Genomic DNA, 24686 nt, shown 5'->3' on the forward strand with positions numbered 1-24686 from the left:
TTTCTCCTTACGAATGCGGTACCGCGGCCGCAGTTTACATAACCTACCTGAGAGAGGGGATACGCCGTGTTTGATTTTGAGTGAGTCGACCTCACACATCTCAGGACCTTAAAATATGAAAAGACAGATGGCTTTCCCGTGCTGAATGACAAGGGCTGCATGGAGTAAGCAGCCTGCACATTTAAAGTGACAGCAGGCCATGCGCAAACACAGGGTTATCCAAACACAGTGTGCTACCACCGGCTAAAGGGGAACCCTATTTCACACTGACAGCAGCAGGCAGAATGCTCTGGTATAGCTACATTTTGGATTTTATTATAAAAGAATGCAAAAATCATAATGGCGTGAAATTATTTTAAAGGCGTGGTCCGGAAAGTCTGACATGAAATGATGTCAACAATGACATGAGAAAAAGGACCCAATGTTGCATTACAACGGTACAACCGCTCCATGCCTGTCAGACATACAGCATGTCAGCTGTGTCTGCATAAAAGAACGACAGCACCCCTCGCTTTTTTATTAGCTTGAACTACCCACAAAAAGCTGTGTGCAAATATGATCAACAACAAAATTAATTAAAACAGGGGTGTGTTAAACAAAGGCACGCCAGAAACCTCTAAATGAATTCAAAGCCAAATCATTAATTTGATTTTACAAGCAGGAAGCATTAATGTAATTTGCAATTCTTATCACACTGAATCGGCCTACCAGAAAGCCAAGCAAACAGCCAGGTTTAGCTAACAAACAGTACAGATAATGGAAAATAATACAAGCTTAAGTGGAGCTGTAGCAAAACTCCAAAATGTTACCAGAGATATGTGCTACTAGGGATACAGATATAAAAAAAAGGTAACAGGTTATGCAACTTAGAACTTGAAACTGGTGATGCCTTCTGAGTGAGATTAATGAAGAGGACAAAATTACTTCATTTTAAGTAGTATGTTTAGACTACGAGTGTGTGTTTAGTGTGATTAGAATAGAAGTTCTTTGATTAGTTCATGGTGAATTAATTGTCAATATGTAATCTCTCTCTCTCTCTCTCACACACACACACACACATATGCTAGAGAAGGTCTATATACTCATTCAGTTTGTGCTTTTATGCTAAAGCATTTGCAGTTCTGCACACTTCGTTTTATAAAATGAGAAAAGTGACCCAGTCCTGAACTGGTCCTCTCTCTCTGCGTGCTGATCAGGCCGGTCAAACAGATTTTATTGGTTGAACAGACCGAGGCAGGGGCCTCAATTCGCCGCTTACAAGGGAGGGCGAGGCCGGCAGTGGCAGACCACTAGGTGCTAATGAGTGCAGATTTGTTTTACGACAGGAGTGTGGGTGGCCAGGGGAGGGGAGGGCAGCCAGAGGACAGCGCCTGAATGAGAGCAGGGCGAGTACCTCCCCCGACATCCCAGCAACCTGTGGCTAATGCAGCTCCAAATGCTGCTAATGTAGAGTGAGTGCAAGCTGGTGCTCTGAGCCACTTCAGAGTCCTCGAGAAAAAGCTGCCACCGTACCCTCCCTGTACACCTATACCCTCCCTGTACACCTATACCCTCCCTGTACACCTATACCCTCCATTTGTATCTATGTGACTCATTCCCTATGTCCCACTGTGACTCTCCACTCTAAACTCAGGTTAAATAGTATATTTTGGGAAACGTTTCCGCAGTTTGATTGCACAAATTTCTTGCTCTCTGGAGCTCCAGCCAAAAACACCCCCTATTTCACCTTGAACAAAAAAGTCTGCAAGACGACCTAAACTCCTCCTTGTCCATCTCAAAGGCTTCTGGCTACTGCCACGCGAAAGAGAGCCGCTCCTCCGCAACGCGTATGACCACCCTGCAAAGTCAGCGCCAAAGCTGATCACACCCAGGGCACCATTATCTGAATGGAAAGGGTGCTGGGGAGTGGAACCAGTGGCTGGTCAGTTGTTTTTTTATTTACTGGTATACTCATGAGGGTAAAAGCTAAAGGCTGTGTATTCTTGTATTATCAGCTGATTCTCAGTCTAGCATGCCTTGTAAATGGGCAATAAATTGTGTTTACCGAAGCAGTGTATTTTAATTCACTGGTTCAGCACAAAAATGGATGCTGAGGGAGAAACATTTACAGGTCTCCCTCAGACACCAGCACTGTCAATCCATGACGCATTAATAGAAACATATAAATCTTAATCAGTATCTACTTAAGGTTTTTTGTGGCCTGACATTTTACAGGAACATAATTGCGGCAAATTAAAATCCTGTAAACCGCTGTCTGCTCGAAATGAGATGCAGGGGTCTTGTGAGACGGTGGCCATCGCTGGGTCTTTACTTGCCCCTCTGTAAACCATCTGCCCCTGGGGGCCCTGGTGCATGGCACAGCCGGTCCCACCAAGCCAAGCACAAACCCCCTGGCACCGATGGCAGCTGTGGGCTCTGGCTCCCGGTGCCTGGCGCCCAAAGACAGACTGGTGCCTCCAGGTGCCAGGGGGGTTATCTGGACGCTTGGGCTCCCAGACAGCAGATGCTGCCAATTAACTTCTATGCCACAGGCTCAACGGAGGAGGGAGGGGGCTGGGGCAGACCGCTTAGGAGGCTGAGGGGAGCTACTGCATCAGAGAATGAGCACCACTATCCGGTTACTGCTTCATCTTCTATCCCAAGGGCAAGAAACAGCACCACAGGGGCTCAGAAAACACATCTCAATTAAAGGGAGGGATTCAGCCCCCAAAATACCCCCCTCAGTCATAATGAAATCACTCAAACACAGGTCCTTTATTTTCTTAATATCCAGCTGCCAGCTCTTTGGCAGACACCTGGTTGTGCGCTTTATCTAAGATGTATTCAGCCCCATTTTACAAACGGGACGTACTTTTGAGTCTGTGTCATGGTGAACGTTCTTCCCGTAGCACCCGGTGGAAATCGAAATGAGGATACAGAAATGGATACAGATGAGGAAACTGGCCGCATGGATCAATGCTGAGATATAAAGGGGCATTTATGAGGGCGAAAGCTTGCCATGGTCTTCATTGGCGCACCGGAGAGGATCAGCGTGTAACGCAGTGCTGTAATGCACCCCGAGGCATCACTAAAAAGCCTGGAACCAGCGCCTGCCCCCCCCCACGGTCATGCCCAGCGGCTCCACGGGCGTGTGAGAAGGGTGTGAGGCTGACGGTACAGAAAGACAGAAATATGGAGGAAGGCTCTCTGCAAAAAGAGACTCAGCCCAGTAGCTGGGTTTGCCTTACATTAGTCTTAATATGCACAGGTCTCACGATGGTGTTGAGTGGTGAAGCGTGTGTGTTTATTTATGCCTTTGTCATATTATTTTAAGCTAATGATATTGTTGATTGGGAGCATCTTCATGACAGCATGTGAGCTGATGCATCCATGTGAAGCACACACACACACACACACACACACACACACACACACACAGCACGATTGAGGACACCAAGCCCATCTGCATAGGAAAAAGGCTATATGTATATGCGTAGGCCACGGTCCCCCATCCCACTGAATGATTTATATTTGTTGTGTAATGGGACGATCTTTTTCTCCTTCACTCACCCTCTCTGTTTTCTCCTTCTCTCATTCCAATCGGCAGTAAAAATCCTCACTTTGCGGTGTGACAAGTCATCCGTCACCCAGCTCTCAGAGGTATGGATGGTGAGCGACACGGCGCCCCCAACACCTGCGCTTGCCTCTGCATCCTCTGGGAACCAGCGAGCGGGTAACTGCAGCGGCTCAGCCAACATGAGCTCAGGCTGCCTCTCATAACACAAACCCCATGCTGTCATTCCACCACGGTTCGGCTCAGAGAGGCTCTGACAGCAACAGCTATCAAAACCATTTTAAATTAATTACTTGTTAATCAAAATAAGTGGCCAGTGACAGCAATCTATAAGAAAAATAAGGCATTTTGATTTTATGACATTGTGCATATGTGGAGGTCTCCATGCAGCTGTACTGGCTGATAAGTAAAGGCTCATTTATGAATCTGGACTGAATCATGGATTCATAAATGTCCCAGAAAATTCTAACTCAAATTAATTTTAATCTAATTTTTACTTGTCTAAAACTAATTTAATGTGTCCAGGAGGTTATATAATACCAGAGGACCAAACACGATGAAATCCTGTCCTGCAGTCGCTATAAACTGCTTCTGGGGAAAAAGAAAGCTTCCCACCCAGCAGACCACCACAGATTTCAATTTTCTCAACCAAAAGCACGCCATGACAAAGCGAAGTGATGGAGACATACAGACATGAGTATGGGACGAACCATGTCCACAATGCACACATGGTGGGACAAATAAATAACATCCTTCATTTTCCGACTACAAGTATGCCAATTAGGGCCACGAGGGGTCTGGAGTATATAGAAGGCAGCACAGGGCACAAGGTTGGGTTGCACCCTAGATATGATGCCAGTCCATCCATCCATCCATCCATTTTCCAAACCGCTTATCCTACTGGGTCGCGGGGGGGTCCGAAGCAATGGGCACGAGGCAGTGAACAACCCAGGATGGGGGGCCAGCCCATCGCAGGGCACACTCACACACCAGTCACTCACACACGCATTCCTACGGGCAATTTAGCAAGTCCAATTAGCCTCAGCATGTTTTTGGACTGTGGGGGGAAACCGGAGTACCCGGAGGAAACCCCACGACGACATGGGGAGAACAGGGATGCCAGTCCATCGTAGGGAAAATAAACAACAATAAAAAACAAAAATAACACCATTACTTAAACATATAATAAATAACCCAAAGTGGCAGCAGCCACAGACGATGATGCCACCTCTCAATCCAGGTTGGATTGGTTCTGCTTAACAGGAACATTGCAAGATTTTCAGCAAAAGAAGCTCAACACCAATCTTATCGACAGCTGCTGGTCGAGGCTTTGGGTCTCATCCCCACTCCTACTTCAAGTAACACCGGGCGAACATACAGCCAAGAAAATGTCACCTTGCAACTTAATGGGTAAATGCTGTTGTCAAACCACTGAGGGGGGCCAACCGTTAACACACATACTGTGCCATTTACAGCCAAACCACAACTCCACACTGCCAAAGCCCAACATTCTGGATCCTCCTCATAGTGTCTCAGCAACCACAACACATCAACCCTTAAAATTCAAGAAAATCAGGGCACTGCCAGGAATCAGCATAAATTACACTAACAAAGTATCCAATGGTAAGAATGTCTAGTTGATACAAACTGTCCCATAATAACTGCTAAACATGTGCTTCTTGTCGAAATTTCTATCAAGACAATTGCTCGTCAATTGCAAAGTTGAAAAATGCTAAAAGGCATTGCAAAGAAGGCAAATATAGTGTCACTGTTTTTGCAAGCAACACATGCTTTTAATGCAAAGTAATACCCTAAAGCTTATATTCTGCATGGCTGATGGGCACGCAGATAAGCACTGCAGACACAGGACACTGTCTGGTTGGTCCCAGGGAATGTAGCTGTATACCAGCATCCACACCCCCGGGAAGCACATGTGAAATGTTCAGACTCCCTGAGTGCTAAAAGACTCCTCATTGGCGGCAATAAAGTGCCATTTACAGTGTAACACCTGGAGCCCATTTACCATTTTCAATCGGCAGTAGACATACAGCCCTTTCCGCCTTTATTAGCAAAGGTTCATGTAGCCTTGAGAAAATAAATCAATATTCAAGACTAGCATGATCTGGCTTAATTAGGGAAATGCTGTGGGATGAAGAACAACAAACTGACCTTTTCTTATTCATGGGCAGGCACCAGTAAATATATTCAGAAGATGAGCAGGCGTGTTTGTGTGCGCGGGTGGAAGCGCGTGCGTGCTTATGTGCAATATCATCATCTATTAATTGACATGACATTATACAAAGTAAAATGTGGTCATTTCAAATAAAAAATAAAATCACAGGCGACTGCAAAAGGACATGGACATTACAATAAAGACAGGGCACCTTTGTGGCGTGTCGCGGGTGTGTGTGAGCGGCCCCCGGCAGCAGGCTGCAGGTGCACGGCTGAGCCGCTGCTCGCGCCGCCTGCACCGAGCCCCTCCCCGACACGCTCCTTCCTTGTCACCCATCTTTCATTTCCTTTTAGAAACAGAAAAACAGGACAGCCCTCCCAACCACCCAAAACGAATAATTCAAAATCCACATCAATGTTTTATAAACTAAAGCGGTTTATTATTTTGAAGGCGGCAAAAGATAAATGAAAATATGACTTATTTATACTTCCAGTGGGGGCGGTGGGGGATACAGGGAAATGCGGGCAGGGTGGACGGCACGTCGCCACAAGCACCCACACTTTAATAGCGCAGTGAAGCTGCGACAGGCGTGAGTACGGTTAATGAAAGCAACACTGGGTCTAGTTTCGGAAAATTTCATTTCACTTAAGCAAGTCAGGCAGTGGTCCTGCAGAAGAACACCATGCTTTAAAAGCATTTAAAAGCAGTCTCTCCGAGCAGACGAGCCTAAGAGACTGCATCATCATCATCTTCACACATGGCAACGAGGGATCAACGGGGCTGCGCCGGGCAGGGTGTCCACCGACAGGGCGCCACGCCCAGCCCATCCGGTTCTGGCACATCTGCTTCACTGCGACACCTGAGCTGCCCTGGGAGCAGTGAGCCGTGAGGCCGGCGCGGGTGGACACCTGCGGATAAGCCGCACCTGGGCTCCAGAACCGGACAGCGCATCCAGCTCAGTCCAGATGAGGATAAATTAGCAGCTGGCCAAAGCACAGTGATTAACGCTGAACACCCTTGTGCTGGTACCCTTGCTCTGGCAGTACGGGACCCAGTGGCCACGGTCATTTTTCATCCTCCGTCTATGACATTCTGGATCTTCTCGGTGACTTTGCTGTAACCTGCAGCTAATCTGTGCGCGTGCTTCTTATTGCTCTGACAAGGGCAACCTTCCAAGGACATCATGTCCCTCCACACACTGTTTAGCACAGCAACCGTAGCTCTCAGACGCTCTGAGAATGGCAACAGTGCTGACCTCATGAGCGTCCCCTACACCTCCTGCCCTGCCCCTTCTCCTCTTTTTCCCATCACTCCTTAAGGCACGGTAGGTATCAGAGCGACCTGCGGGGATTTTAATCTTCATGCTGTGGCTATCAGCAGTCATCCTCCCGCCCTGGCCTCCCAGACGGCAGCAGTGCGGACACGGGCACAGGCCTCCTCACGCGGCTCATGGAAATTGATGCGGCGGTGTGATTGAAAGGCCTCCTCGCCCCGTAAAGCCGTCAGAGGCGTGAGGGAGTTGCGGGGCCCTTTTATGCATTACACCTGTCACCCTCCCTCTTCACACTGACATGCGGCGAAATAGGAAAATCGCGATATTTGTTTCCTTGGCCTTGAGACCACACTGTCAAATCATGGAGTGGTTCTGAATCACCGTTAGCAACCCTGGGCACCACAGCCACCAACGAAAAGGCTGCACACAAGCAGGGCATGAGTGAGTGCTTCTCAAACATGTGCTGGGTCAGGTTGAGGCAAGCCAGCCTTCCAAGCTTATCCCATCATGAAACACTCATATCTGCTGCTGTCCAGTTCTCTGCAATGGCGATCGCACCTAACCAAACCAGTGTAAGACCTTCACAGCAGTCCGCCTGCCATAAGGAGGTACTGGTGGACAGGGGGTTCCTGCCCAGAAGCTCCTCAATGACACCAGGCACCATTCAAACATGTAATAGAGCCCAAATACCCCTCGTAAGGTTTGTGCCCCAAAAAAGTTTTTGATATTTCAAGGGACACGACCGCACAATGTATTCTCCACTGCTGTACCTTCTGTGACGTGTAGCCTGTGCTGTTGACAGGACTGAAACAAACTGTGCTCTAAATGTATTGTTTCTCAAGAGGCAGGAGGCAAAGTAATAAAAATGAAAGATTTGAGACACAAACACGAGTGGCACTTCCAGATTCCAGGCAGATTTCTGCTGATTCCATTGCATCTCCTGTTCTCCCAGCGACTGCTCATCCTTTTAAAAAGTCTGCCTGCCTGCCTGCCTCTCCTCCCTTACCTGGCTCTGTCACTGAAGGCCCCCAGCTATGTGGATAAAAATGCTAGTGCAGTTAGAATAAATATGCCAGTGGCAGTACTAGCATAAGCACATGGTTGTTAGTCCTGCTCACGTAAATGTAGACTGTAAAAATGTATCCCTTCATAAGCCGATTTTCGTACAAATATCCAAGCTAAGTTTCGCCCTCCCTTACGCTTTTTATTGTGTTTAAACTCATTTGTCAAAGAGCACATGTGACCCTCCCCCCTATGACCCCATAAGACAGAATGTGGTTAAAAACGCCTCTATCACTCTCTTAATCACATCGAGCCTCTGTTATCCTCATTGCCTAAAGAGACACACAAAGCCAAATCTGCAGTGAATTTCTTATTGATTGCCAGAACTGAATTAGTAGCGTATTCTGCCGTTGATCTCGTGGGTAGGCTGCATATTAAACAAGCATGCATCTTTACAGGACAAAGTGCTGTCCAGTAAATTCTGAGGGAGAATGCAGACCATTTCTATTTCAAGGGGCACAGATGGACAGGGATGAAGGTTCAAGAGGTCCATCTCTCAGTAAAAGCCCATTCCATCCTTCTTGATCGTATGCCTTCAAATGCTTTTTCCCCATAATTAAACGGAGGATTTGAATTTAGAAGTCACAGACTGTGAGCCTTGATTTAACTTCTTGTGACACCTGCATGTAAAAATAGCAAGGAGCCATCCAAAATATTACCCTCTCTGGCTTGTGTGTTAAAACCAGGCAAGACAAATGACATTCATTCCAGGACGACATATTTAATCAAAGACTGTGATAATTAATGCTACACTCCATTGCCCAAACAAATATCTTTGTCAAGGTGCTTGTTGCTGTACAAGTCCTTCTCCTGTTCTCAAAGACGTGATAACAACCCGTCTTAATTGCCTCCATCCCATAGACTCCACCAGCCTCAGACGGCAATTCATCCAGTCCCTCCCTTCTGACGAGTACATAAAATATTTTATCGTGCTGGTGCGCTGCTAACTTTAATAAACCGAACAACCTTGCGGGAGCAAACTGGGGATAAATTAGTTTTCCCTCCCCCACCGTCGGAAGCCTTCACCACACAGGGCTCCTTATCTTGGCTCTACTTAATTACGTGCTTTAATTTTAACACTTTTTAAAATGACCCCCCCTTGCCATGTGCAGACAGGCTGTTTTAATTAAACAAATGAATATAGCGCTTATCTGGCAGTATCAAAGCTCTCATTTCTCACAGTAATAGTTAAGAACGCTGATAGCGTTATCTCGAAACCAGTACAGACTTCTACCACACAGAAACAAAATCGATCCTATCTATATATTACTGTGATTATATACATTATTTGTGGTAGCAAGATCTCATTAGATGCCGGAGAATGTGTTATTTATTTATTCGGCAATTTGATGAGATTTTTTCCTGTCAGCCAAGCGCTTGAGCGCATGAAGTGGTTGCTGAAGGGAAGCAGAGGGTCTACTGCAGAAAACAAACAGTATTATCTTCTGAAATGCTCATCTGGTCACCACAGGGTATAAAATCAGCCTTTATAAGGCACAAAGCTGCTCAACTGTTCTCCTTCACGTCTTCAAACCAAACGGGTGATTTGCTGTGTCTGAATAGATCTTCTCCTGCAGACCACTTGTTCCTGTGAGCGTGCTTTCAAGCTTCAGCTCACAGAGACTGGGTTTTGCAGTTCCAACTTTGGGTAGTTGGAACGCAGCTACCTGCAAAAATAGTCTGTAACAATATAAATAAATAAAAAAAGCAGGAAAGTGTGCACCATGTGTTATCCAAATATCATGACACAAAAACAAAATCATCTTCAAAGAAATTTTATTTATATATTTTTTCTAAATCTCCCATGGAAAACCAGGGAAATGCTGCTTATCCAGTCTTATGATAGCTAGGAGGCCTACTCAGCAGGTAGTGCACCAGGAAGCACAGGGAGGTTGTGAGAGTCTCCCATGGAAAAAGCTGCTCATCCAGTCTTATGATAGCTAGGAGGCCTACTCAGCAGGTAGTACACCAGGAAGCACAGGGAGGTTGTGAGAGTCTCCCATGAAAAAAGCTGCTCATCCAGTCTTATGATAGCTAGGAGGCCTACTCAGCAGGTAGTACACCAGGAAGCACCGGGAGGTTCTGAGAGGCCCATACTTATCACTGTTATGTTATCACTGTGCTTCATACTGAGTTGAGATTATGGTTGATATTTTAGAAGCACAATATCTGCATACTAATAATGGCCAGGGTAAATATGACAAACTAACAGGGTAACACTATCCTTTAGTGGGCATAAATATCGTAGTAACTCAGTTACTATCATAAACAATCATAAACAAATATAGTAACTGCATGAAATACATTAACAGATACTATTGATTAAATGTGGACGAACATGGGATCAGTACAAACTAACACTTAGTTTCTGGTTAATACATTAAGACTGTACTACTATATTATTTGTGCCCCCTCAAGTAAAGTGTTACCACTCACGGCCCTGTCCAGTAAGCAGAAGGACACACAAGAGGTCCTCACAGGTAGGAAATCTGAGCATGGAACACCAGTCCTGTTTATTAAGTAGGACACACACATATTTTATCATAGAATGCTGTGATAATTTGCTATCTATTTATGCATTGTTGAAAAGCTTTGCGTACAATTGTAAATTTTTACAAAATTGTAACATTTAACAAAATGACTTCATAAAATTAAAATGTTATGGCTACATTGATCATTCAGCCTCTGCTCACACTTTCTAGGTTTTTGAGATACAAAAATAAAGTTCTGGCTCTCTGATCACACACCCTACTAGCCACCTACACCGATGTCAACCCCTCTGTGTAATCACTCCATGGCAGGCAAATCCCACACAAGCTGGGCTGCAGACAGCATGGGTTTAAGCTGTCCAAGCTGAAATTTTGATCAGAAGGACCATGGAAAATACTGGACCATATGTACCCCTAAGTTTTGGCGTGACAGGCCTCTGAGACCTGGCCTGAAACATTCTGAGGACAGGTGAAATGGCTTTTCTTCATCTCAGTGCTAGCAAAGACCGGCAAAATACGATTCAGATGTGTTTGTATAACCATTTCAAGCACATCAGCATACATTTGGCACTCATACTGAACGCCCTTACAAACTGTCTGGAAAACATTAATGGGAAAAGTACTAGACAAAATATAAGCCCAGCAGGGAAGGAAAGGTGTTTTACGGGATACCGCTGCTCACTAAATGTATATTAGCACTGGAACAATTGGAAGGAGGATAAAGTGATCTCAGAGCGTCACAAGGAAGAGAGAGGGAGAGCAAGCAGCCAGTCACCGTGCTTCTCCTCCTCTCGCTCGTCTACATTAGGTCACTCGCTCCCACATGCTGTCTGGCACTAATGTAACAATGTGCACTTATCCTTCATGTGTCTATAAAGCCTGATAAGTCACCACCAAAGACAACCAGAAATTTCCAGTATCGCACACATAATTTTGCTTACTGGAAGGTGGGTTTCGCTGATGATGGCGTAGAACGTGGAATTCTTACATGTGTAACTATAATAGCACTATTATTATTACTAATACCATCACTAATACTGAAAACTTTAAGATGTTAATGAGGGTCTATTTTTCTAATTTGAATATGTAAGATTTCATTTAATTGTCCATTAAGTATACATACTGTATGAATGGAGAGATCAGTGGTCATTGTTGACACACCACGGCACACAGTGCACAACAACGAAATGTGTCCTCTGCATTTAACCCATTTAACACATTGTGACATAGCAGGGGGGGCAGCTAATTCAGCACCTGGGAAGCAGTGCTTTGGGACGGTGCCTTGCTGCTCGGGGATTCGAACCAGCTAGGTCATAGAGCGAATTTGTCAATAACCAAGGAGCTGCCCCTTACCAATATTTGCATACTGAACGGGCAGCGTATTTGTGTCAACCATGTTTAGATACTGTTGTAATGTTTCCTTTGCACCATTTACAGTATAACACTTTTAGCATGTTTATAAATGTTTATACAGTAGTGTATTGTATACTGTAATAAACAGAACAGAGGGAATCAGCGGTAATATACATTACTTAGGGTTGTATACTGTAAATAAAGGAATTCATTTTTGTTTATTCTGAATGAAGAAAATGTCTAAAGGAAACTCCAACTTGATAACTTTGTTTTCATTTGCCTATCTCAATGATTTAGTCAAACTGCTCAATGAAATTTTCCACTGCTGCTACAATTGCGCTTGCTGCCTGACCACTGATACTACGATTATGCAGATTGAATCGGCGACAATACAAATTTTAGACACAATACACAGCCTTGGGGTCTTGGATTGCAAACACCAGTGTAGTGAATACTGACCAACTGCAGGAACAAGACAGAGACTGAGAGAGTGATGAGATGCTGCCGTTCCCACAGCCAAAATTCTCATGCAGCTGGTGGTATGTCCAAGCAGTTGGTAACCAGGTAGGTCATTAAGTGAGGAGTGTCTGTATGTACAACCTAGGGACTGCTAATTATCTTGTTGGTCATTGTTAACTGCAAAAAGGTAGATGTTTTAATTGCATCTTTTATCATTGATTCTTATCAAAAAATTTTGGTGAAAGGTATTGAAACAGGAGCTATGGCCCTGAGTCAGAGTAGCGGTTCGATTAGGAACATGATTTAGAAACTGAAAATAACTGCATCATTCTGCCATGGACACTGTCAAAAAAACACACATTTTATAAGAAAAGTGTAAATAACCAATAAACATTATACAGTGCATTGTGGACTGGTAGGAAGCTGATTCCACAGAATGTGGTAGTTTATGAAACAACATGATTTTATATAATTCTTCAGGGAAATTAAATTATTCAAATGTGAGGGCTGAACAAACAGAAATGTTTCATTGTGACTATCATATTCTGTGGGTTTACAGTATTTGCACATTGGATGAGAACAACCACACAACTGAGTGGACATTAAAATAAGTCAGTGATGTACAACCCATTTCTGGCTTGGCAGTCCACGGCTCTCAGTTCACTCCTTTAAGTGCATATTCTTAGACTTGAAATTAACATCTCTTCTACGGAAAGCTATGAGCTGTCAGACTGGCCCATGAAGACTTGGGTGCCCTCAGGCTATGATATCACACATCGCTCCACAGAGTCAGCCGGGCAGCTTCATCTGAATGCAGCATCAGCTAACAGATACTCCACTCCCACCCGAGAGAGAAGCAATATGTAATAGGAAGGGGCCTTCGCTGGCACATGGATGCGATAACTAAGCTGGCAGCTACCCAAAGGGAAGACATAAATCCCAATGCCACCATCCCACTTAACAGTAGCCTAGAGGCTACAGGGTCCTACTCTCCAGTGTCTGTTTTTCCAATAAAATAGCATGACAGCAGTCAAAATGGGAAGGTGAGATTTTACAGATGGGGCTACTTATAATACACTATTGTGCTCTTAAAAAAATTTCCATCAGTCATAAACGAAACACTAACTGGCATTTAAAGAAATAAATAACTAGTGCATCCTTATGGAGAGCGGAGGACAACTGCTATTCAGCTTTGTCATAATAGACCATAACAGCTATGATTCTCCAACACAGAAAAAAAATGAATAAAAGCATCGCAGCCAGTTGGAGGAAAAGTAGGAAGAATCAACACCTACAGCATTACCAGTTGTGTAGCTGGGCTGTAACCCCAATGATGACCAAAGTGGTCATCTGCTACACCAATTTCTTCCACTACCTACTGTACCAGAAATGACCAGAGTCAGACAGATCCGTGTTCAGAGGGAAGCCTAATGTGTCCTGGCTTATCTGAGCTAAACCAGCTAATAGAAACAAGCTAAAGAAAACTGTGTGTGTCTGAATACTTAACATATGTCATCCATTTGACAAACTGAAAAAGACGAGTTCTTATAAACTCTTTCATTCAAACAACAAATTAAAAGATTAATACAGAAGTGTAATTAGTGCTGTCACTATCGATTATATTAATTATCACATGATCTACCGTTTGAGCAATTCATCGAATATTCGTTTATATATGATATAGTATAAAATAATGTAATAGAAAATAATACAATATATCCATTGCAATTGGCACAAGGCAGGAACTAATTACACACTGCAGGGTGCACACTCAGTCACACATACGGTCAGTTTAGGCACTCCAAATCAAGTTCAATGTGTTAGGAGAGTGTAAGGAAATCGGCGGATCTGCCAGAAAGGCACACAAACATATGTGAACACGCAAACTCCACACACACAAAGCGCCAGTGTGTGGTGACAGTGCTACAGTACCCACACTCTGTTGGTGGATAATAAGTTAAAAGTAGACAAATTCTACATTTGGCTATATAGTTAATTTTCAACTCCTATATATTGCAATGTGATCTTCTTCTAGTCTCATTTACCAAAAACACGCAGTACAGTATGTTTAAAAAAAAAAAAACGTTAAAATGATGACAAACAGAGGCAAGGCTACTTCGAGAGGCTAAAGCTGACATATCTATGGCTAACCTTGCATTACTGGCTGAGTTCGTCAAACTTGAATGTCTTCTTTTAAGATGTATGCGCTACACAGTCGTGCAGTGGTGATATTCAATTTCTGCTTTGCGACACTGCCGGACAACTGCATTCTCATTCACTTTTACTGTGTCGTGCTTCAGCACAAATGAAGTTTTCGTTCTTTATTTTGACCCTCTTACTGTATGTGCCGTTTACCTTCCGCCATATTGGCAAGTAATAAAGAAGGAAAATTTTAATTGATACCTTTTAATAATCAAGTTTAATTAGTAATCCTGACAGCCCCAAGTGTAAAAAAACCTTACAGATTTAATAATGAAAATCAAATATTAACATTCTGATGCTGAGACTAAAACCCCTATAAAAATTTCTGCTGAGATTCAATTCAGTTTTCTACACTTTAAGGAGCTGGTATTCAATGACATGCCATTCTCTTTGGCTGAGTGATATGACCCACATAAGAGAAACAGATGTAGAATTTTATTTATTACTTGTTTAGAATTTTGTTTGGGTTGCTGTCCCAGGATCGGAGCCTATGGTTCGAGCCTTGCCACAAACTGCTTTCAGACCATGCAGACGATGTGCTAACGAGTTAGTGCTCCATCTCTCATGACAGAATTTTGGCTGCAATATGATCAGCTTGTGGAGGACATTGTTTAGAATAGTGATAGTTTATTAATCCCTGTGGGGAAATTCTCTTTTTACCTACCCCATCTTGCTCTCAATGAGACATACATTCAGGTGAGAGCAAGCTTTGGGTCACAGTGCATGGTCCGCCAGCGTGCAGCACCTCTGCAGCAGGGGGGGTAAGGGCTTTTGCTCAAGTGCCCACGGACATGTGACTATTCTGTCGAGGCCAGGCCTCAAACCAATGACCTTCCAATTACAGGCACAGAGGCGTAGCCCAGTGAGCCACAAACCACACCCCTGAGGTTGTTTAACCAATCAGGCATCACTTTGCTTTCATCCATAGTACAGGGATCCCTGGTGTCTTTCACATCAACTGCCGGGATAAGATATAATTAGTGTGCATTTTATTAAAAAATAGGTAGCAGTCAAAGTGGATTATACAAGGCAGTGGTACAGTCTGGATGGTGTGCAAATATCTGCACAATCATATACTATATCCACAGGGGGGGAAATCCACACAACAAAGGCAGATCATGTAATCTCTACATATAGAGAACAGAGGTGGGATTCAAACCCTCAATCACAGAAGTATGAGTCAGCAGTGCTACCTAACAAACCCCCGTTCCACATAAATAGACAGCACGCACACACATACCCTGAGGAAAGGGCACTGGCTTCTGTGTGCTGAAAGGAACTGATGAGGAGTTAGGGAAAGGATGTCACTCAGAAGGCAATTGGCTGCCCACTGTGCCTCCACCATCAATGAGGGACACATCATTAGAATTGTCATTAGGGGACCAGGATGTGGGCTGCAAAAGACTCACTGCTCCACTCAAACATACTCTACTGGAGACCTGCACTATAATAATGGGTTAATTTGTATCTCCCTGATTGAGTGCTCCCTTACAATTCAATGGCCCACTGATCACTTTAATGGAGCCAGTCAAACAGTGGGGTCTTTGGCAAAGACATCTGAAAGAGGGATCAGTTAATGCAACATGAGGAGGGAAGCTGATAGAAACAGCATTCCGGAATAAAAAAAAAACATTGTTTTCATCCCTTCTATACATTTCAAGAAGTGCTGAAACAGACTGTTGTAAACAAAGAGTGGTCAGTCTTTTTCCTACAGTTTTCATGTCAGTTAGTGAACCATTAGTGAAGTTAATATGTCAGTCGGATAACATCATGTTACCCTGACAAACTGAATGAACCGTCCCTATTTTTGTGTCTCTTGTACTACTGAAACATAAATTTATACCCAACAACCATGGATGTATGGAAATACTGTCAGACACACAACTATTTACAGGTAAAGGGTTAAGGAAAATAAATGAAATACATTTATAAAACATTTATTCATGAGTGATTGTGTTTGCAATGTAGTGTTAACCAGTGAATCTAACTGTACAAAGATTTCCTATTATATATCTGTATTTCTGGCTATTAGTCTTTAAAAAAGAACATATTACAGTATGCATACAAAACAATGGGCTTTATTTCAGACAAAACTGAGTTTATTTGAGAAACTCCTAAGTAGCATCATATAGCTGTAGTATAAAAACCATCCTCTGAATCATTGACCCTCGACAGGGAGACTGAAGACTACCAGCAAGAAGCACAGCTAGAAATTCACAGAACTATACAGCAAGTTAAATGCCCCTTGAAACCGCAACAAAACCAATCTAAGGTTTGATTAAACTATCTTTCACCTAATTGTCTTCAAGCAAAATAATTCCATTCTACAACTGGCAGACTTGCAAACAGGTTATGACAACCATATATCACAATATATTGCTAAATCAATAGTCTGAGATTCTCATATATACTGATGAGCCAAAACATTACAACTACCTCCATGTGAAGCAAATAATGTTCTCATAAAAATGGTGTGTGTCAAGGTCTGGGATATATTAGATTGTAAGCTAAAATTTGGTACTTGTATTTGATATGTTGAATGCAGAAGAAATGGGCAGGGACTTTGACAAGGGCTAAATCATTCTGGGTCAGAGCATCTCCAAAACTGCAAAGCTTGTAGGGTGCTGATGATCAGCCATGCTGAGGACCTACTAAGAGTGGTCTGAAGAGGGAAGAACCACAAACCGCCAGCAGGGTGATGTGCGGCAAAGACTCATCAATGTGGGATGAGAATAAGGGCTATCTCATGGGGCACAAACCAACAGAGGAGCTGCTGTGGTACAAATAGCAGATGATTTTAATGATGGTCATGGGAGTAATTTGTCACAATACAATGCATGGAGCCTTGCTGAGTATGGGGCTGCTTACCTGCTAGCCAGTGTCAATGCTAACCACTGTCCATCGTCAAAAGTACCTACAATGGCCACAAAAGCATTAAAACTGAACCTTAGAATGGAAGAAGGCTGTCTGGGCCTGTGAATCTGTCCCACTGACCATGTGATCAGCTGGGTACTTGTCAAGCTTAATGCACTGTGTGTTGAGACACAGTACTCCCATATCCATCATTAAAATGATCTGCTATTTATTATACAGAAACCCTTCTGTTGGTTCGTATCATACATGATTGCCTTCGTTCACATCTCGCAAGAGTCTTGACCACCCAACTCCCTGTCAGTGGTTTGTGGTTTTGCCCTCCTCAGACCGCTCTCCAGAGGTCCTCACCAAGGCTGAGCGTCAGCACCCCATAAGCAATACCATCTTGGTGATGCGCTGGCTCTTATCAAAATCTTTAAGATCTTTCTTCTGCACTCAACATGTTGACTATGAGAACAAAATGTTGGCTGACTGTCTAGTATAACTGAGACTTTGACATATGCTGTTTTTACAAGATACTCAAAGTTATTCATGTTATTTGGGGTGACCATAATGTTTAGTTTCATGAGTATGCACATGCTACAGTACCGTGATATTATTACAGGAAAGAATAGGAACCAGGGCAAATAAACTGCCCGGCCAAAAAAAAAAAAAGTTGCCATTTGAATTTTCCGTTGGACCACCTTTACAGTAGCTTTGATTATGAAGCACATTTGTCACGGCATTGTTTCCACAAGCTTATGCAGCATCTCACCCATTATTTTCATCCAGATTTGCATTCATTTCTCACCGAGACCCTGTATTGACAAGTGAGTTGAACAACTCCGTAAAGCCTCCTTCATCACATCCCAAAGACCTTCAATGAGGTTAAGGTCACAACTCTGTGGTGACCAAGTCATATGTGAAAATGATTCCTCATGCTCCCTGAACCACTCTTTGACAATTGGAACCCAATGAATCTTGGCATTCTTGTTCTGGAATATGCTCATGCCAATCAATCATTATCAATCATTAAAAAAATTAAATGGATCAGACAGTGCAACCTGACAGTACAGGATCTATACTAAATCCAATACTGGGGAAAAAATAAAAATATGGAACAATTTTTTACAGTTGTGTCCAAATGTCAAGCAATACTAAGAAAAATCTAATTTGCTACTCTCTGAGATGCTGGGAATATTACACCACCTGAAATTGATCATTTTGGAAAAAGCCCTTTAACTTAATTTAATCAATGATTCAACAGTAAAATCAAGGCTACTGACAATCTATCCATAAGCATTTATCTGCTTATCTAGTATAGGGTAATCAGGAGCAAGGGGCCTACCCTAGAAAGCACAGGGCACTTACCAGGCATGATGCCAGGGCACTTGCATGCACTACAGGCAATTCATAAATGTTTATATACCGCAGGAGCAAATCCACACAAACATGGAGAAAATATGTAAGCCCCTTTACATAATGCTGTCTACAGTGAGGTTTTTAATACAAAGTAAAATAACCCAAAGACCTATGATAATTATTTATTTCAGCAAGCCCAAACAGAAATGATTACTCAGAATAATTCCATTAACATGTCAAAATATGAATTTTGTAACATGGGAAGATAATGGCATATTTGTGCAAGAAAGGAACATATCAGGCAAAACATAATTAACAGGGACAAGTTTTCATTAAGCTGGAGTCGTGGACTACAATTATGTTTTTTCTCATTTTGCTGTTTTTTTGTAGCTATAAACTCCCTCATGCTGTGCTATAAATAGGGCACTGCCACGTTCCCCGCGCTCTGTGCCGCTTATTCTCGGGCGGGCTCCACTTTCAGACCAGGGTTACTGAGCTTGGGCTTTTCACTCCCTCTGGCTTCTTAGCCATCTGTTCTGCGTCCAGTAAAGCCTGCTATGCAGGACCCCACAATATAATACTGACTGTCACATCAAGGGTTACGTAGTACAGCAATGCAGGACCCCACAATATAATACTGACTGTCACATCAAGGGTTATGTAGTACAGCAATGCAGGACCCCACAATATAATACTGACTGTCACATCAAGGGTTATGTAGTACAGCAATGCAGTACCAACCACAAGCAAAGCACTCAAAGATCCACAATAGTTTTAGAAAAGTATATGTGGCTTATTTGCAATGTATACTTCATGCATTAAAAATAATTTGATGAAATTCCATAGTAATATAGATGAAGTTAATGAACAATAAATTAACTGTTTTATGTTCATATAACACTGATCTGGCCATTTTACAGGCCTACACAGTGTAAAGAACTACCACAAGAAACACATGACAACCCCTGTCATAGACAGCTAACATGTGAGTGAGGCAGGATGCTGAGTCAAAGTTACATGGCATACCCAAGCCAAGACTTTTAATGTTAAAGATATTATAGGCGTATGACCTTTAACAATACTGTGCATCACTAATATTTACATATTATATGATTTTATGTGATCCAAATCATTTTTATGATTGTTTTTGGCTTACACGTTTTGAGCAAATTTCTGTGATCTTTTGGCAAACTCCAAAAAGAAATTGTTCATGGCCAACTTGTGAGTAGACAAAACCACAAATGTCAAATGTAGGACTGGGATGGGTTTACTGCATTTCTCAGCCAACATGACCGCTCCGAAGCACATGCGTTGTTGAAATACTAGCCCTCACGTGACCCTCACTTCTGTGTGTAGTATGTCGCGCTAAGGCTACAAGAATTTTCTGGATTTTTCAGACTATCTCTGATGGAAAACTGAATCGGTTTCTTACCACCCCGATACCTGTCCCAGCACATTATCCCAGTATATGCCTGATACCAATAGTGGGTATCAGATTGGTGCCATGTCTAAATTACATGATCATCTTATGAATGGAAAAAGAACATTATATATGTTGTCGCAGAAAGTCCAGGATGTGAAATGTAAAATCAGAGTCATGAAATGTAAAATCAAAGATATACTTATGGTGAAACGTTTTTAAATGGAATACTGAAATGCCATATTGACAGTGAAAAAAATACAATACTGATCATAAAGCAGGCATGTGCAGATCGAGTCCTGCATGAGAGGACTCCCTTTGGCCCTGTTAACTGCCCAGCCAGAATTTAGGTCTTGATTTTCAAACGATAAATGTACCAAACTCAAAAACAATTGAGAAAATAAAAACAAGCCATCTGTTCTTGGAAGCTAATGCATTTCAATTTCAGCCTTGTACAAAAATAAATAAGAAAGACTTCTCCATCTTGATTACCTTCAGTGATAAAAATCCCTGCCATATATGTATTTATATATCCAGTATTTTCCCCCTGGCCCTGATAACCAGAGGCATACTTCACAATGTATGCTGATTTCTGTCATCAAATGCTGCCTTTTTTGGAAAAGTAATGTACACTGCAGCAACGTCCCCATTTTCTTTCATATACTATGTCTATGTCACAGGACCAAACACCAGTTCAACCTTGATTACCACAGCAAAAGTGGCCATTTCCTCAGTCCGTAAGCACACCCCAGCTAACGAACAATCATAGGGAAACAGGGTGCTACAATAAACCATATGCAACCAGCTGAAATGTTTTAAGCGGACGTGCACTGATGTGAGCAGCACGGGGTTGCTGTGGAAATACATACGCTTTCAATTGCTCTTTTCAGTAACCTCTTGTCCAAACAGGCTGCAGACAATATCACAGGGAAGGTACATCATCACACACACTGTCAATCACAATGTCTCACGGTAAGGGCAATTCGCAGCACCCATTCACTTGTGGTCTTGGTGAGTTTGAGAAGTGGCACACTTGGAACCAATGACAGTACTGTGATATTAAATTATTCTACAGCAGCTAAAATGGTCAATGTACCTACCATGAGGGAGGTGCCATCCCAAAGGAGGTAAACAAGGTTAACATGTTATTGATGCTTAGTGTACGCTTCTGCATATAAATATTTACTAATGGCTTTCATGTACATGAACATCACAGGAGCAGGGCTTATTAAACAATGATTGAATATACAGAGTAAAGTGATGAAAAAGAGGCCAGCAGTAACATACAAGGTAACAAGGATTGAAAGTTACCTGGGAAGCTGTTGGAATGACCTGGAGTAACCATCGCTGACAAAGGACTGCATCATTGCAATGTGAAATGAGAACCCTTACAATATTCACTGACATAAACTCCCCCTCACACCTTTATGTATACCTGCAACATATTATGGTAAGAGCAGTCAAAGCAGTAATATAAATGGCTATTTTCTGTCACCTATTTTTGAAACCATTTTGTGACTTGCGGCCAACCTGAGTTAACGTTGGTAAAAATCACTGACAAATGACAAGGCACAGCAGTCTCTTACCCAATTTTTATCAAGAACAAGTAAAGAACTTCACTCAAAATATCAAATTAATTATGAAAACTACTTTAACATGTGTATAAGTTTTCTCAATTACATTACCTGGATTAACTTTGTTCATTTTAAATATTCTCAATATTTACTTACATTACACAAGCTATAAACAATTAATACAAATGAAAGAAGGGATTAAGAACATGGATAAACCAGAAGATGGTACAAGGCTTATAACAACATATTATGTAATAACGCCAAACTATGTAAAAACAACCAAATGTACACCCACTGTGTAACAATGCATTTTGTCATAACAACGAATTATACAATAACTCAACAAAATGTAACAAATATATGGCCTACATTATAATTTCCCACTGCAACATTATCTTATTATTATTATTATTATTATTATTATTATTTCACTGCCCAGAAAAGAATATTGGAATGTTTTTGTGATTCATTTTTTGGTGACTTCTGTGCATCTGTGATCGAATAGCAGGCAAAAATACAAATAAAGAACAATGTAGAAAAAAATGACTGGGCCAGATCACTCGTTAATTTATGAATGAGGCTACAAACTACTTTAGATACAAAGGGTTTTGAGACACTTATTAATCAAGGAATGATGTTAAGTATGAGATAACAAACTACTTAGCATCACAAAGCTTTCAGGAAACACACCCATGAAAATTTACCTAATTTATTTGATGAACATGTGTTTTTATTGAGTTATTACATAATTCAGTGTTAATACATACAGTGTAATGCATTGTTACACAGCACATATACATACACACACACACACACACACACGCACACACACACATATACACACACACACACACACACACACACACATATACACACACACACACACACACATATACACACACACACACACACACACACACACATATACACACACACACACACACACATATACACACATATCAGTCAAGTGAACACTTAGTTCTCGAAGTTGTTGTGTTGGAAGCAGAAAAAATGGGCAACCATAAGGATATGAGCGACTTTGCTAAACTGGGATGGCTAGACAACTGGGTCAAAACAGCAGGTCTTGTGGAGTGTTCCCAGTGTGCAGTGGTCAGGACCTACCAAAAGTGGTCCAAGGAAGGCCAAGAGGTGAACCAGCAAAGGAGTAATGGGCACCCCCCCCCCCCCCCCACTCATTGGGTAGGGAAAGGTATCCGGTCTCGTCTGATCCCACAGGAGAGTTACTGTGGCACAAACTGCAGAAAAAGCTAATGCTGGCTGACAGAAAGGTGTTAGAACACACAGATCATCACAGCTTGCTGCTTATGGGGTTGCATACTGTAGCCGCAGAACCCCGTCCACTGGCAAAAGTGCCTACATTGGGCACTTGGGCATCTGCACTGGACCATTTAATGGAAGAAAGGAGCCTGGTCTAAAGGATGGCCGAATGCATATGTGTCATTTAGCAAAGAAAGATATGGCACCAGGGTGCACTATGAGAACAAGGCAAGTCGACAGAGGCAGTCTGATGCTCTGGGCCAGGGGTGTCCAAACATTTATCTAGCTGCATCTTTCCAGTACCAGCGGTCCCACTAAGGTAGAGAAATATATTTATTTACACTATTTCAATTTGGATAATTACCTGGATTTGTCTGGATTTGCTACATGCATGTTAATTATGTAGAAAGGCAAAAGCTAGAGTAAAAATAGAGTAAAAGAGTAGTAACTATGGCTCCCTATTTGAACTGATAGATCTTGGCACACTGGCCACTTTAAAAGTAGATATTGAGTTAAAAAAGGTTGGGCACCCCGGCTCTGGGCAATGTTCTGCTGGAAATCTTGGGTCTTGGCATTAGGGCTGGGCAATAAAACGGTAACAATAAATATCACGATATAATTTTACTGAATAACAATATAAAAAATGCTCCATTAAAATGTAATATAACTTTCAAAGTAGACCAAATATGTCTCCAGTGACACGCTTTGCATCACAAAATGACATCACTTTCTCTGTGACTATTTGTCAAGACCAGGAGTGGAGCACAACAGCAGACAGAACCGTAAAAACACAAATGGGGGATTTATTTAACAAATAAAAGAATGCGATATGGAAGGCAGGAAGATAAAAGACAGCACAATCAAAACAACAGGGCAACTTACTGGAAGAGAAGCTAACTCCAAAGCAACCCATCCAATAAGAGTTACCCAGTGAGATCCAAAAGGAAACTCCACAGTAATTATCAGGCCATGAGAAATCCACACAGTAATAATCCACAGAGAATTAAGAAAGGACAGGAAGCATGCCAGCGGAGGCATTTTGTCTGCGCTGGCTAAAATAACCTGTTCAGGCTTGTGAATCGTGAAACCTATTCAGTAGTGATGGTCAACACGACCATCCCAATATTTTTCAATCCCAAAATATTTCCAATATTTTTTGAGCCCATGTGGTGCTTTTGGTTTCCTTTAAGGCATGCTTTGAGTCCTTTTTTGAACAGAGCGCTCCATTTAGCGGGGGGAAGAAAATAGAGCACATGGTTCCAGAAGCATGTTCCTCATGTTCTGACGATAAAGAATAGTTTATAACTACAATTAACCATCGAGTTTCTTCAACTTTAACTCAGGAGTAAAGCCTTCAAACTGGAAAGTGATAATGATTTGACATTTATCGTGATAATTATCGATATCAGCTTATATGAAAATTTTGATTGTGATAATATTTTTGGCCATATCACCCAGTTCTACTTGGCATTCATGCGAATTTTACTTTGACATGTAGTCCCTACCCAAACATTGTTGTAGACCAAGTACATACCTTCATGCGCTCTGCCACATTGCAAAAATTGTTCAGTAATGGTTTGAGGAACACAAAAAAGAGTTCAAAGTGTTGACTCCAAATTCCCAAAATCAATTCAA

General features: G+C 42.3%; 1 protein-coding gene across 5 annotated transcripts in view; it reads right to left on the reverse strand.

Moving 5' to 3' along the window:
* Positions 1–24686, reverse strand: part of agbl4 (AGBL carboxypeptidase 4) — a 298733-nt gene that overhangs the window by 107563 nt on the left and 166484 nt on the right. The gene's annotated exons all lie outside the window — the stretch shown is intronic.

The sequence above is a fragment of the Brienomyrus brachyistius genome, unplaced genomic scaffold (assembly GCF_023856365.1).
Source record: "Brienomyrus brachyistius isolate T26 unplaced genomic scaffold, BBRACH_0.4 scaffold152, whole genome shotgun sequence".
NCBI classification, from domain to species: domain Eukaryota; kingdom Metazoa; phylum Chordata; class Actinopteri; order Osteoglossiformes; family Mormyridae; genus Brienomyrus; species Brienomyrus brachyistius.